Source organism: Bombina bombina, chromosome 5 (genome assembly GCF_027579735.1).
Source record: "Bombina bombina isolate aBomBom1 chromosome 5, aBomBom1.pri, whole genome shotgun sequence".
In the NCBI taxonomy this organism is placed as follows: Eukaryota; Metazoa; Chordata; class Amphibia; order Anura; family Bombinatoridae; genus Bombina; species Bombina bombina.
The window spans coordinates 706511183-706523368 of record NC_069503.1 but is presented as its reverse complement, the minus strand read 5'-3'; the positions used below and the strand labels follow the sequence as shown (position 1 = coordinate 706523368).

Genomic DNA, 12186 nt, shown 5'->3' with positions numbered 1-12186 from the left:
TTAGCTGTAAGGGAAGGCAGCTAATGAAAAATAGCCCAGAATTATTGTGAAACAATTGTCTGTAGTGTAATCAAGTCTGTTTTATGCCCTCCAACTACTTCAGGATATAATGATACATGTATCATTAACCAGCTGCCATGGATGCCTCAGGAAACTGAAAGAAATCTCTACCTATTCTTTTTGCCTTTTTTTTCTTTCTCTTTTAAACTTAAATAATCTACTTCTAAGAATGTTTTTACAAATTATATTAGCAATTTATTAAGCATATTTAAATTAATAACAAATTGAGCAAGGTAAAAAAAAATGTATTATTTATATGTTAATATTTAATTGAAGATCATTTTTTTAATTCTGGTTAAAATTTTAAAAGGTTCACACCAGATGCCTCTATTACACCACAAATTATAATTGAAACTGTTCCAATCCATTAGGACTGTAGTTCAGAGTTTTGCACATTCTGTGAACAATTTTCAAAATTTGGGCCACTAAAAGCTTTGCAGCAGTGCCATTTTTTTTTGGTGGAAGTTACTATTTCAAAATCCATGCCAGCTTGAAAAAAAATATTTTTGTATTTTTCTATCAGCATATCACGCTGTTCTTAAAGCTATTTTTAAATGTTCAACTTTTCACACATGCTCAGTTCACATCCTAATAAATGTAATTGATTTATGTTTAATACAAAGTTAAAATATAGCTCAAATATAGCTCAAAGCACATTTGTAAACATGACATATAGACAACTTAAATACATTTATCAGAATTTCCATTTAGGAATGCAATTAGGTGTTTGGAAATAAAAACATTGTCATTATAGAACTGTGCAAAATTATATGAAATTGTAGGTTGCTATGAACTGATATTATTGATTTAAAAAAAATAACAATAATAAAAAAATTGTGGGGTGCATTATGCGTGTTTTGATGTTAGATTCAACTGCAGAGAGTCTCATGCTTCTTCTTTTTATAGCCCACACTATGCAACATTTACTAAAAGTTTTGCTATTTGTACCTTTAGGCCATGTTTACATTGTCGCTGATAATAAAGTATCGGACACCGTAAATCTTAAAGGGACAGTTAAAACCAGAATTTTTGTTGATTAAAAAGAAAGATAATCCCTTTATTACCCATTCATTAGTTTTGCATTACCAACACTGTTATAGAAATACATTTTTTACCTCTGTGATTACCTTGTATCATTGCCTCTCCAAACTGCCCCCTTATTTCAGTTCTTTTGACAGACTTGCAGTTTAGCCAATCAGTGCTGGCTCCAGGGTAACTTCATGTGCATGAGCTCAATGTTATCGATATAAAACGCATGAACTAATGCCCTCTAGTGGTCAAAATGCATTTAGGTTAGAGGCAGTCTTCAAAGTTTAAGAAATTAGCATATGAACCTCCTAGAATTAGCTTTCAACTAAGAATATGAAGAGAACAAAGCAAAATTGGTGATAAAAGTAAATTGGAAAGTTGTTTAAAATTAGATTCCCTATTTAAATCATGAAAGTTTTTTTTGGACTTGACTGTCCCTTTAATTTTCCTTATTTCCTGTTTACATCCATCCGCATTTTCCATTGTTACGATACACATAAATATTTCCTGTGTTAAGCCATCTGAATGATATTTATAATTATAGTCATGATGAGTATCCTGGAAGTATTTATTAATTATATTACTTTTTTCTTTTAATATTTTAAAAGTTGTTTTTTTCACTCAGTGTTAGAGAAAACAAATTTTTGATTTTGGTGAGGTTTTCATTTAAAATTAAGAAGAATATTGGAGAAATCATTTTCCCATAGAAGAAACCCATATATAAAAGTGGCTACAACTACTCTCATAAATGGGTTTTTCATATATTTCATACATATATTTCATATATATATAAAGTAATCTGCAAATAATGCACTCTGAACACAATGTTACGATATTGCACTTAGTCTGGTAAAATGTAAAATTAATAAAACAGTTCAACTTGTATCACAGTATGCCAAACTGTATCGTTATGAAACGTGCAGCATCAAGTATAGCTCTTAAGTTAGCTGTCAATCCCATATAGTGAAACAGTTCGTCTGAAGTAAACACTCGTCTTGGTATATCGATAGTGTAATGTAGTGACAAGGAATCTCGGATACAAAAAGATTACCTTGATGTCCGCTGAGTCGCTGTACGGGATGAAGACGAGGCTCCGTGCAGTCAGGTAACGAGACACTCCCAAGTCTCGGGAAAGGAAATCCAATGAAGAAATGAGGATACCTGCTGCAAAGAAATGGACCGCCACAAAAATAGCAAGTAAAACAACTTTATTCAAAGTCAAAAAGCAAGGACAAGGTACAATAAAGCTCGGGAGGGAGCCAAAAGGATAAGGACGTTCTTATCCTTTTATATATAATACACACAAAAATAAAATCTAGCACTCGAGTGCTAGACTTTATTTTTGTGTGTACTGTAATATCTGTTTAGTAATTTACCCTAGGGACTTGATCCCAGGATGGTCTGGGCCAAGACTGCATGTGACTCTAGAAATAGTGCAGCTTTTTGACAGTGCTATAGCACCATAGCTGAGCAGTGTTTCAGGGTTATGTGATGTGTCCCCGGTCCGGTCTGGGAGTACTGTTCCACTTTCCTTGTTTTGCTTGTGCTTAAGGGTGATTACAAAAGTCTGTGAACCCTGGCTAGTCCCCAGTTTGTTTGAATATGAGCTTGCACCTGTGTGTGAGCCTGCATTTGTGTGGCTGTATTAGGGTCCCAGGTTTTGGAAGAGACCTTGACGTGCTACCTGGGCTTGTTTCATTTGGCTAAATGCAGTAACCGACCAGTTTCTTTTAAACTTAGCTGAGAGCTTGTGAGCGAGTGCTAGACTTTATTTTTGTGTGTACTGTAATATCTGTTTAGTAATTTTCCCTAGGGACTCGCTCCCAGGCTGGACTGGGCCAAGACTGCATGTGACTCTAGAAATAGTTCAGCTTTTTGAGAGTGCTATAGCACCATAGCTGAGCAGTGTTTCAGGGTCATGTGATGTGTCCACAGTCTGGTCTGGGAGTACTGTTCCACTTTCCTTATATATATATATATATATATATATATATATATATATATATATATATATATATATATATATATATATATATATATACATACACACACACACACACACCAGTATAGCTGATGTTCATGTGCAAGTTCAGACAGACAAGAGCCAAATACTGAAATCCCACTTCAGGACCAAGGACTGTAGTACACACTTCTGGGCTAAACAAATGAAATGCCACTCCTGGGCACAGCAAATGGAATGCCAGCTTCTGGGCTAAGCAAAGGAAATATAATGTGCCTATTACAAGCTGCAAGCAGCAGCCAAGGCAGTGCTGGAAACAGGATAAACAAATAAGCACAGCAGGCAATAAGGTACTGGAGCTGGGAAACTGCAACCGGGAAAGTCCAAACAGTAGTGCTAACTGTGCCAAATGCAGAGACAAGGTCAGGATAGTCCAAGGTTCAAAGGCAGGCAGCAAGTATACAAACATAGGCAGCAGCAGGAATTGCAGCAACAAACAGGAAGCAGGAACATAATAGACTTCAATGCCACTATATATTAATAATAAGGAGAAAAGTATTAAGTACATGTGAACACCAAACACAGAGCATTTGGTTTTTGGCTGTAACATTAAAAGGTGAAGCGAGAACAGGCAAAGTCATCACAACATTGTATATGAATCCTATCGGTCAGATTAGAAGTGGAGCGCTAATTAACGATCCCGCTCGAGTGTTAACTGCGCTAGAAGCAAGCTTTTTGCACATGTCAGGTTGCACTTGTACTATGAGTTAAAAGTAAACTGTTTTCACTCTCGCACCAAACCGACGAGTGCAAAAAGCCGAACTTACAATATTGCGCACGCGATAACCTATTCCCCTTTAGAAGTCAATGGAGGAAAAAAATGGAAAAAACCTAATACCCTACTCACGCACAAACCCGACTGCATATTCTCATTTGCGCTAAGCCGTCATGAAGATATGAATATTTCACATTCCAATGTTCTTCACATAGAAGAATATTTTCTTTTTATTCTTAAATAAATATTTCTACATATATCTGATGGTATTTTGGTACAATATGTATCTATACCTATATATATATATATATATATATATATATATATATATATATATATATATATATATATATATATATATATATATATATATATATATATATATATATATATATATATGTATATATGCATGATTATATATAGGTACAGATATATACAGATATATATATAGGAACATCTATTTAAAAATACATAGAACATATTCTGCTGTGTGCATAACATTGGAATGTGTAATATTTACAGTAAATACATAGTATAACACTTTATTAAAAATGAATATTGCATAAATATGCTTTTACATGTTTTCATCTACTTAACTGCAAGGGGCTTCAATGCACCTATATATATGTCTATATCTGTGTACATATGTATTTATGTGTTTATATGTGTATATATGTCTGTAAATACATATATACAGATATAAATACATATGTACACATATATATATATATATATATATATATATATATATATATATATATATATATATATATATATATATATATATATATAAGTAAAAAGAAATATAAATAACAGCGCTTTGAGGATGGCATAAGGACTTCTATGAATTATTAATAAGTCTTAATAAGACCTGTAATGCTGCCTAAGTAACCTGACAATGTATTCCTAGTGGCCCCCGCCACTAAAAATATAGAATCCGTAAATAAATAAAAATGAGTAAAAAGATTGGTTATAGGCGCAAAACAGGACTTATAATCGAAAATTAATCAGTTTGTATAAATAATACAATACAATAAAATAATGCAATACAATAAAATGTTATATAATACAATCTTAAAATGTGTGTATATCAAAATATTTAAATATTTAAATACAATAGGGTCCAATAATCATAGTCCCCCCCAAAAAAAATGTTCCCACGTGAAAGGAATTCTTTTTTTAAAAAACAAACGTCAGATAAGTTGGTGTGCCCAAAGAAACCAATATGGATAGATGAACTTCCTACTTACAAAAAACTACCTCAGTCAAGATGAGGTAAGTGCTGCACAGATTGTCAAGTAGTTGACTCTCTAGTCATTGGCTCCTCTTAACAAGTAGATCCACTTTATTCAATGCCCCTTGGGGAAAGATTACCTCTTTGCTAATTCTCTCAGATTGGTTGCAATCCCATTTAAAATCAATAGTCCAATGATGATTTTTTGCCAAGACTCAAAGCAAATAGACTCACAGTGAACAGAACTGTGGATTTTGTAATAAAACCCCCAGTGCTGAGTCAGTTCTGTTCACGAGGAGCGGCGTGACACATATACATCTTTAGAGATGTATATATATATATATATATATATATTTAAAGTCCAGAAAAGAGCACTCTCACCTTGAAATCAGCTGCCAGGGTGCCAAAGGTTCAATATAAAGGATAGAAGGAAGCACTCTCTGGTCTTTTTAAGTGTACTTTATTAGAACAAACGTGACGTTTCGGGGAAACACTCCTGTTCTTCAGACAAGCAAACACAAACCTCAGGAGTCCATTTAAACAATATAGGCCCCTCCCCTAGTGAAGTGAAATTGCGCCAAAACCATAGTCATGACAATCATCCAAAACAATAATATCAGTAAATGCATATCATACTAGATACAAATAAATATATATAGTGCACATTATGAGATATGGTACAAACTATAAGCAAAAAAATGTGTAGTCTATCTACAAGGGCTGCTAGCTAATAGTGTCTGTAAAGAACCGGTCATTCTGTCAAATAAAGTGGTAAACATATTCTTCTTTCGGCACAGCACAATCCTATGACCCCGTCCTAATAGTTGTGACTTTCTAGCTCGGCACAGCTCAATCCTATGAGTGCGTCCGATGTGTCCGATGTGTCCGATGAGGTCTATGAATACGGCACAAGCCGAAACGCGTAAGACCAGCCAGCATTGTGTGTTCTCTGTTTGCTCTGTTTTTAATTTGATGTTCTAATAAAGCTGGTTTTATTTTTACAGATGCTTCCAGGACTTTTTCTATTTTGCCCATGGTACAAACTAGTCAGAGTCTATGATCCATATATATTTGTGTGAGATTAAATATAAAGTGAAATACCAAAAAAACCTATATCAATAAAATACCTATATCAGTAAAATGCTATACTGTGCAAATATATGTGCGTAAACTCTACAAAATACTATACTGTGCAGATATTTGTGCTTAAACGTCTATTTAGCAGCCTCAGATACCACTAATAAAGTCAAAACTAAATATGATCAAAGTACCTATACTGGTAGTATATTAAGCTTATTGTGGGAATTGATATTGGTCCTAGCGATAAACTATACTGGAGGAAAAAAATGATCAGTGAGAGAGCGAATGATTTTGTTATACAGCGTCTTAAGAGACGCTCTGGAGTTTGTATGGTAACGGCGTGCGGCATCTCAGGTATGTCCATGGATACTGACATCAGCAGTTTGAGCCACGGCAAATGTAAATGTGTAGTTGCCGCATGCCGCTCACAAACAACTCCAGAGCAGCATCTTAAGACACTGTATAAGGTAATCCTTGGCTCTCTCACTGATCATTTTTTCCTCCAGTATAATATATAGCTAGCAACAAAGTTTCACAGTTCAGTCAATAGGATTTTAGAGAGAGAGAGAGATGATTGTATAAATTAAAATATCATTTTATTGAATTCGTTAAAACAGACCTGGCACAGCACATAGAAATCCCCACTGCTGACGCGTTTCCTGCCTCACGGGCAGTTCATCAGAGCATACAGAGATCACCTGAAGCTGCTGTTTTAAACACACAGGTACACCAAAAAAGTCCAATCACATAGAAGCTAGAAAAGTGCAGTAAACACCCACCCTTTAACTCATTCCATTCCATTAACATATTATACATTATTTAAATGTGACTGAACCAATTGGGTTCCTAAGAGAAAACAGCACAAAAAATAAAAATACAAAATAAAGAACAAAGTATGATACAGAATATAAAATTCGAATGTTTAGAATAAACTCTTATTTGGGAACATTTCGTATCGTAACAATTTATCTAAAAGAGTTACGCCTATAATCTGATGTTAAAAATTGCTAAAGTTTAATAATAATAATAATAATGAAATAAAGGTGAGTTAACCCATTGCCATTTAGAGTATATAAGATAAATGCAAAATGTAGTCTAAGGGTCATCACCAAGACTGTGTCAGTCAAAAAATAAACAAAGAAAAAGATGGATAAATAACTTTAAGCAAATAATTGAGCCAACAATTCAATGTTTGATTACATATTCCTGAAAAGGCACATATGAAGGAAGCATTAATTTTGAATTAGAAAGACACTAAATTCTGAAATTGCATAAATTGTAAAATGTTTGCAAGGGGTCAGACTGGCCAAAATGGCACCTATCTTTCTGCAGTGTGTAATCCATAAATATAAATCAGCTCCTATCTATAAAAAGTTTGACATCGCTAATTTTATTTATTCCCAGTGGATGACCCGTTTTTAAAGTGTGAATCCAAAAAAATTCTCTTTTTGATAAGGCCTGATATCTATCTCCTCCTCTAGCTCCCAATGAGACTTGCTCAATCCCCTGAAAAAGAAAGTGAGCAAGTCCATTGGTATGTGTAAAGAAATGTTTTGCAACTGGAGTCTTTGGAACCTCTGCTTCCAATGACAAAAGATGCTCTCTTATTCGATCTTTGAGATTCCTTGAAGTAAGGCCAACGTATTGAAAATTGCAAAATGAGCAAGTTATAAGATAAATTACATACACAGAATTACAATTAATAGATTCTCTTATTTTATAGGAAATCCCAGTCTGCATAGATATGAAGCTATTGCCTACAAGTGCATAGTCACAGCACTTACAAGGTTTAGTACCACATTTATGAAAGCCAATATTAGTTGGTAGCCAGTTATTTTATTAGTGGTTTCTGATGTTGCTAAATAGAAGTTTACACACATATATCTGCACAGTATAGTATTTTGTACAGTTTACGTACATATATTTGCACAGTATAGCATTTTACTGATATAGGTATTTTATTGATATACTGCAGGTGTTTTGGTATGTCACTTTATATTTAATCTCACACACATATATATGGATCACAGCCTGTGACTAGTTTGTACCATATCTCATAATGTGCACTATATATAAGTTTATTTGTATCTAGTATGATATGTATTTACTAATATTATTGTTTATTTGTATCTGGTATGATATGTATTTACTAATATTATTGTTTATTTGTATCTGGTATGATATGTATTTACTAATATTATTGTTTTGGATAATTGCCATGACTACGATTTTGGCGCAATTTCACCTCACTAGGGGAGGGGCCTATATTGTTTGACTCCGGAGGTTTGTGTTTGCTTGTCTGAGTAAGGGGAGTGTGTCACTGAAAAGTCAAGTTTGTTCTAATAAAGTACACTTAAAAAGATCAGAGAGTGCCTCCTTCTATCCTTTATATATATATTATATAAAAGAATGAGCAAACCAAGGATCGGATATCGGCGAGGTAAATCCCTAAAGGATATCTTACAACTTACTGACCCAGTACACTGCTATTCCACAAGGACGTGGCTGGAAGAAGTCAAGCCAGGGTGCTTCAAATGCAGTGGGTGCACCACCTGTAATGGATTGATTACAGGTCAGTTTTTCCATCACCCAAGGAGTAGGAAGAGATACATGCATAAATACAGAATGACATGCACTACAAGCCATGTAGTATATTTGCTACATTGTCCGTGCAGTTTGTTCTATGTGGGGAAGACGGTGGACAACCTGCGAATACGGATGGCCAATCATAAAATCTCAATTCGGGCGGCTATTAAGAATCAAGAATCAGATCAACCGGTGGCTCGCCACTTCTTAGAAAGCAGACATAATGTATCTGACCTCCGTTACACATTAATAGATCATGTCCCGGTCCCCAGGAGAGGAGGAAACAGAGATAGGATCCTGCTTCAGAGGGAATCAAGATGGACATATGAATTAAATACCCTCACACCAAAGGGCTTGAATGTTAAGCTGGACTGGCAATGTTTCTTTTGAATAGATATCACTATAGAGAAGCTATATTACTTAGTGGTCTAGCTCTATGTAATTTGTAATGCATTCCTAAATCACTTTACCTATGCATTTATTCTCTCAGATTGTCAAAATTCTCTCAGATTGTCAAAATTTACCTATGCGCTTAAGGTTTCAGTTATGTGTTTAAATTGTTTACCTATATGATAATGCATAACTGATAGTAATTTTTCCCCTAATGTTATGACAGGGTATAAGAGACCCTAATGATAGACAATAGGATACAATATTGGATTAAAAGTCCATATTTAAAGTCCATATTAAGAGGAACATTACTATCAGTAATCAAAGTTTAATATGTTGCAAGTATAGCAATATGAGGAAAGGATAATGACATACTGTAAGATGTTTTTAAATTAGATAGATGTTATAATATGTTCTCTTGTGTTTTTTATATATCTGTTATACAGGGTCACTAGGTGAAGATGCGATCACTGTTAATAGACGCCCTAGCTACAGGTGACGTCTGTAATGACGTAAGCACGCTAGGGTTGGCAACGGTAGGTGATTGGCGGCTTCCGGTGGTGGAACCTGACAATGTGTGGCATCTCATTCAGGATGACGTAATGGGGGCGCCGGGTAAACACCGCTAGAAGCCGTATGGACACGAGGTGAATATGCTAAATACACATTAATTAATGTAATTATTTATGCAAATGGTTTTTGATAAGGGTATAAGTATTGTGATGATTTGTGCACACTGTATGTAAGTCTGAGGACGGGGGTGAAACCCCGAAACGTCACTTGTTACACAGTAAAGAAAAGTTTGTGGATTTAAACGGAGAGTGCTTGCTTTTTTCCTGTACTATCTAAATTTGATGCTGTGCACCCCGGATTATAATTGAGAGTGCTAAACTTTGTATATATATATATATATATATATATATATATATATATATATATATATATATATATATACCTCATATATTTGAGCCCTTTTAACTTTTTTGTGCAATATTTTTTGAATAATTTTTTATTAGATTTTTTGACACAATTTTGTTTATCGAAACAGTTAACCAGAGCTCTGAGGACGTGCTAACCCATAATGCAAGCGATACAGCTGACGCGAGCAAACAGCCGCGACAAACCCCTTATCTCTCACGTTCAATTGTTTGGGCTCCCCTCATAATTTGGCCCTATATGAGGGAATTACAGTCCTTCGTAGTAGACGTCACCCCAAACATGTTTCTTATTTAGTGGCTAAAGGTGAGTTTTTCAGTATAAAAAGGAATTGTATTGAACAATCAGAACATGACTTTCCTAGTGAGCTTCTAACAAAGATCTTAAAAGAACGTGGTTAATCATCATAGATAATAGATTAGGCCAAACATGAGGTAGATAGGGGTATTTTTTTATTGATTCTCAGAATAGGAGAAAATTAAAATATGATTGATAAACACAATTAAGGGTGAGTTTATGTAACCCAATATTCCCCCTCAATATTAATTGATTTTTAAAATGATAAAAAAAAAAAACTATGGCCAGATGAGGGTCTGCTGAAAATAGTACAGCAGGGATATTGTTTTTTTCTCTCCCATTGAACTTAAAAATTTCATATCTCAGGAAGGTGATGACTTAAAGGGACATGAAACCCAATTTTTTTCTTTTGTGATTTAGAAATAGTATGTCATTTTAAACAATTTTCTAATTTACTTCTATTATCTAAATTGCTTCATTTTCTTGATATCACTTGCTCAAAAGCATATCTAGATATGCTCAGTAGCTGCTGATTGGTTGCTGCACATAAAGGCCTTGTGTGATTGGCTCACACATGTGCATTGTTATTTCTTCAACAAAGGCTATCTAAATAATTTAGCAAATTAGATAATAGAAGTAAATTGGAAAGTTGTTTAAAATTACATGCCCTATCTGAATCATGAAAGTTTAATTTTGACTAGACTGTCCCTTTAAATGAAAAGGCCTTTTTAAATATGGTACCAGTTTGTGCAAAGCTTGTAGTATGTGAATTGTGGCTCTACATGAGTCTTTTGTGACAGGTGCTCAATATAGGATAAATACTTGTGTTAATTTTATTACAAGGACAGAGACTCATATTTTGCTTTATATCTTTTCTCTTTACTGAGGGCAGCATTTTAAAGTACATTAAATTCAAACAAACAGAGAATACAGTACAGAACAGAACTTATTAACCAATGAGAACAGAGTTTGACATGAAGTGGACAAAGTTGACCAATGAGCATAGTCCAACACATCATAACATAGCCAGTAACTGTCCAATCTTCCTCTTTTCTCTTTGCTGCTCAAGAGATAAGTATATTGTGTTTTATTATATCCAAAATAAAACTAAATATGTTTTTGTTTTTGTTGTTTTCATTGTTTATTCTTTGATATCTTATTCTATATATATATTTTATATCCTATATATATTACTCACCTACCTTCTTTGTGTAATTTTATTTTATCCTTCATCATTTTGTGTATTCAAAACATTTTTTCTCCTTAACTATTTTTCTTATTCCTTATTTTTTCTTATCACTATGTTTTCTTTGCCTTTTCTAACCCTTCCAGTTTTCCCTTTTGTCAGTTTTTATGTGACTCTATTCCCTTTATTTTCCTCACTTTATTTGTAGCTCGTTTTTGCTTGTATTTTCTGCTTTTACTTTTATCCCTTGCATGCCAGCATTATTCTTACCTGTTCCGTTTTCCATTTATGGCTTTTGTGAGTCTTTTTACTAACTAGTTTCTGCATAACTCATTTCCCCTTTGCTGCTGCACTCTCCGGGTGTGGCTGCCATCTTGACTGTCTTTTTCCTCTCAGTCACGCCTCCATTTTGCGTGACATCATCTTGCCCGCCCTTTTTCCTGTCAGTCAGGTCTTTCCTCCTTCCCACCCTCATTCTGCCTCAGTCAGTGACCGGAGTGAGCTCATTTTACTGATTTGCAACAATTGTATTTGTTGTATCTATTTGTGCTCACAATAATTTACTCTGCAATAGTGGAATTAGCTATTAACTAAGTGCTTGTACTTTAGACTAAAGTATTGTTATATATTTAAATCTGTTAAATATTCTCAGT

At 34.2% G+C, this 12186-nt stretch overlaps 1 long non-coding RNA gene across 1 annotated transcript in view; it reads right to left on the bottom strand.

The window, feature by feature from the left end:
• The window catches only part of LOC128659477 (uncharacterized), a 141877-nt gene extending 129977 nt beyond the window's left edge, over positions 1-11900 (bottom strand). The window contains exons 1-2 of the long non-coding RNA XR_008402400.1: positions 11804-11900; positions 2141-2250 (exon numbers count right to left, since the gene is read on the bottom strand). This is a non-coding gene — a long non-coding RNA (uncharacterized LOC128659477). The remainder of the gene's footprint in view (positions 1-2140; positions 2251-11803) is intronic.
• Positions 11901-12186: the final 286 nt, after the last annotated feature.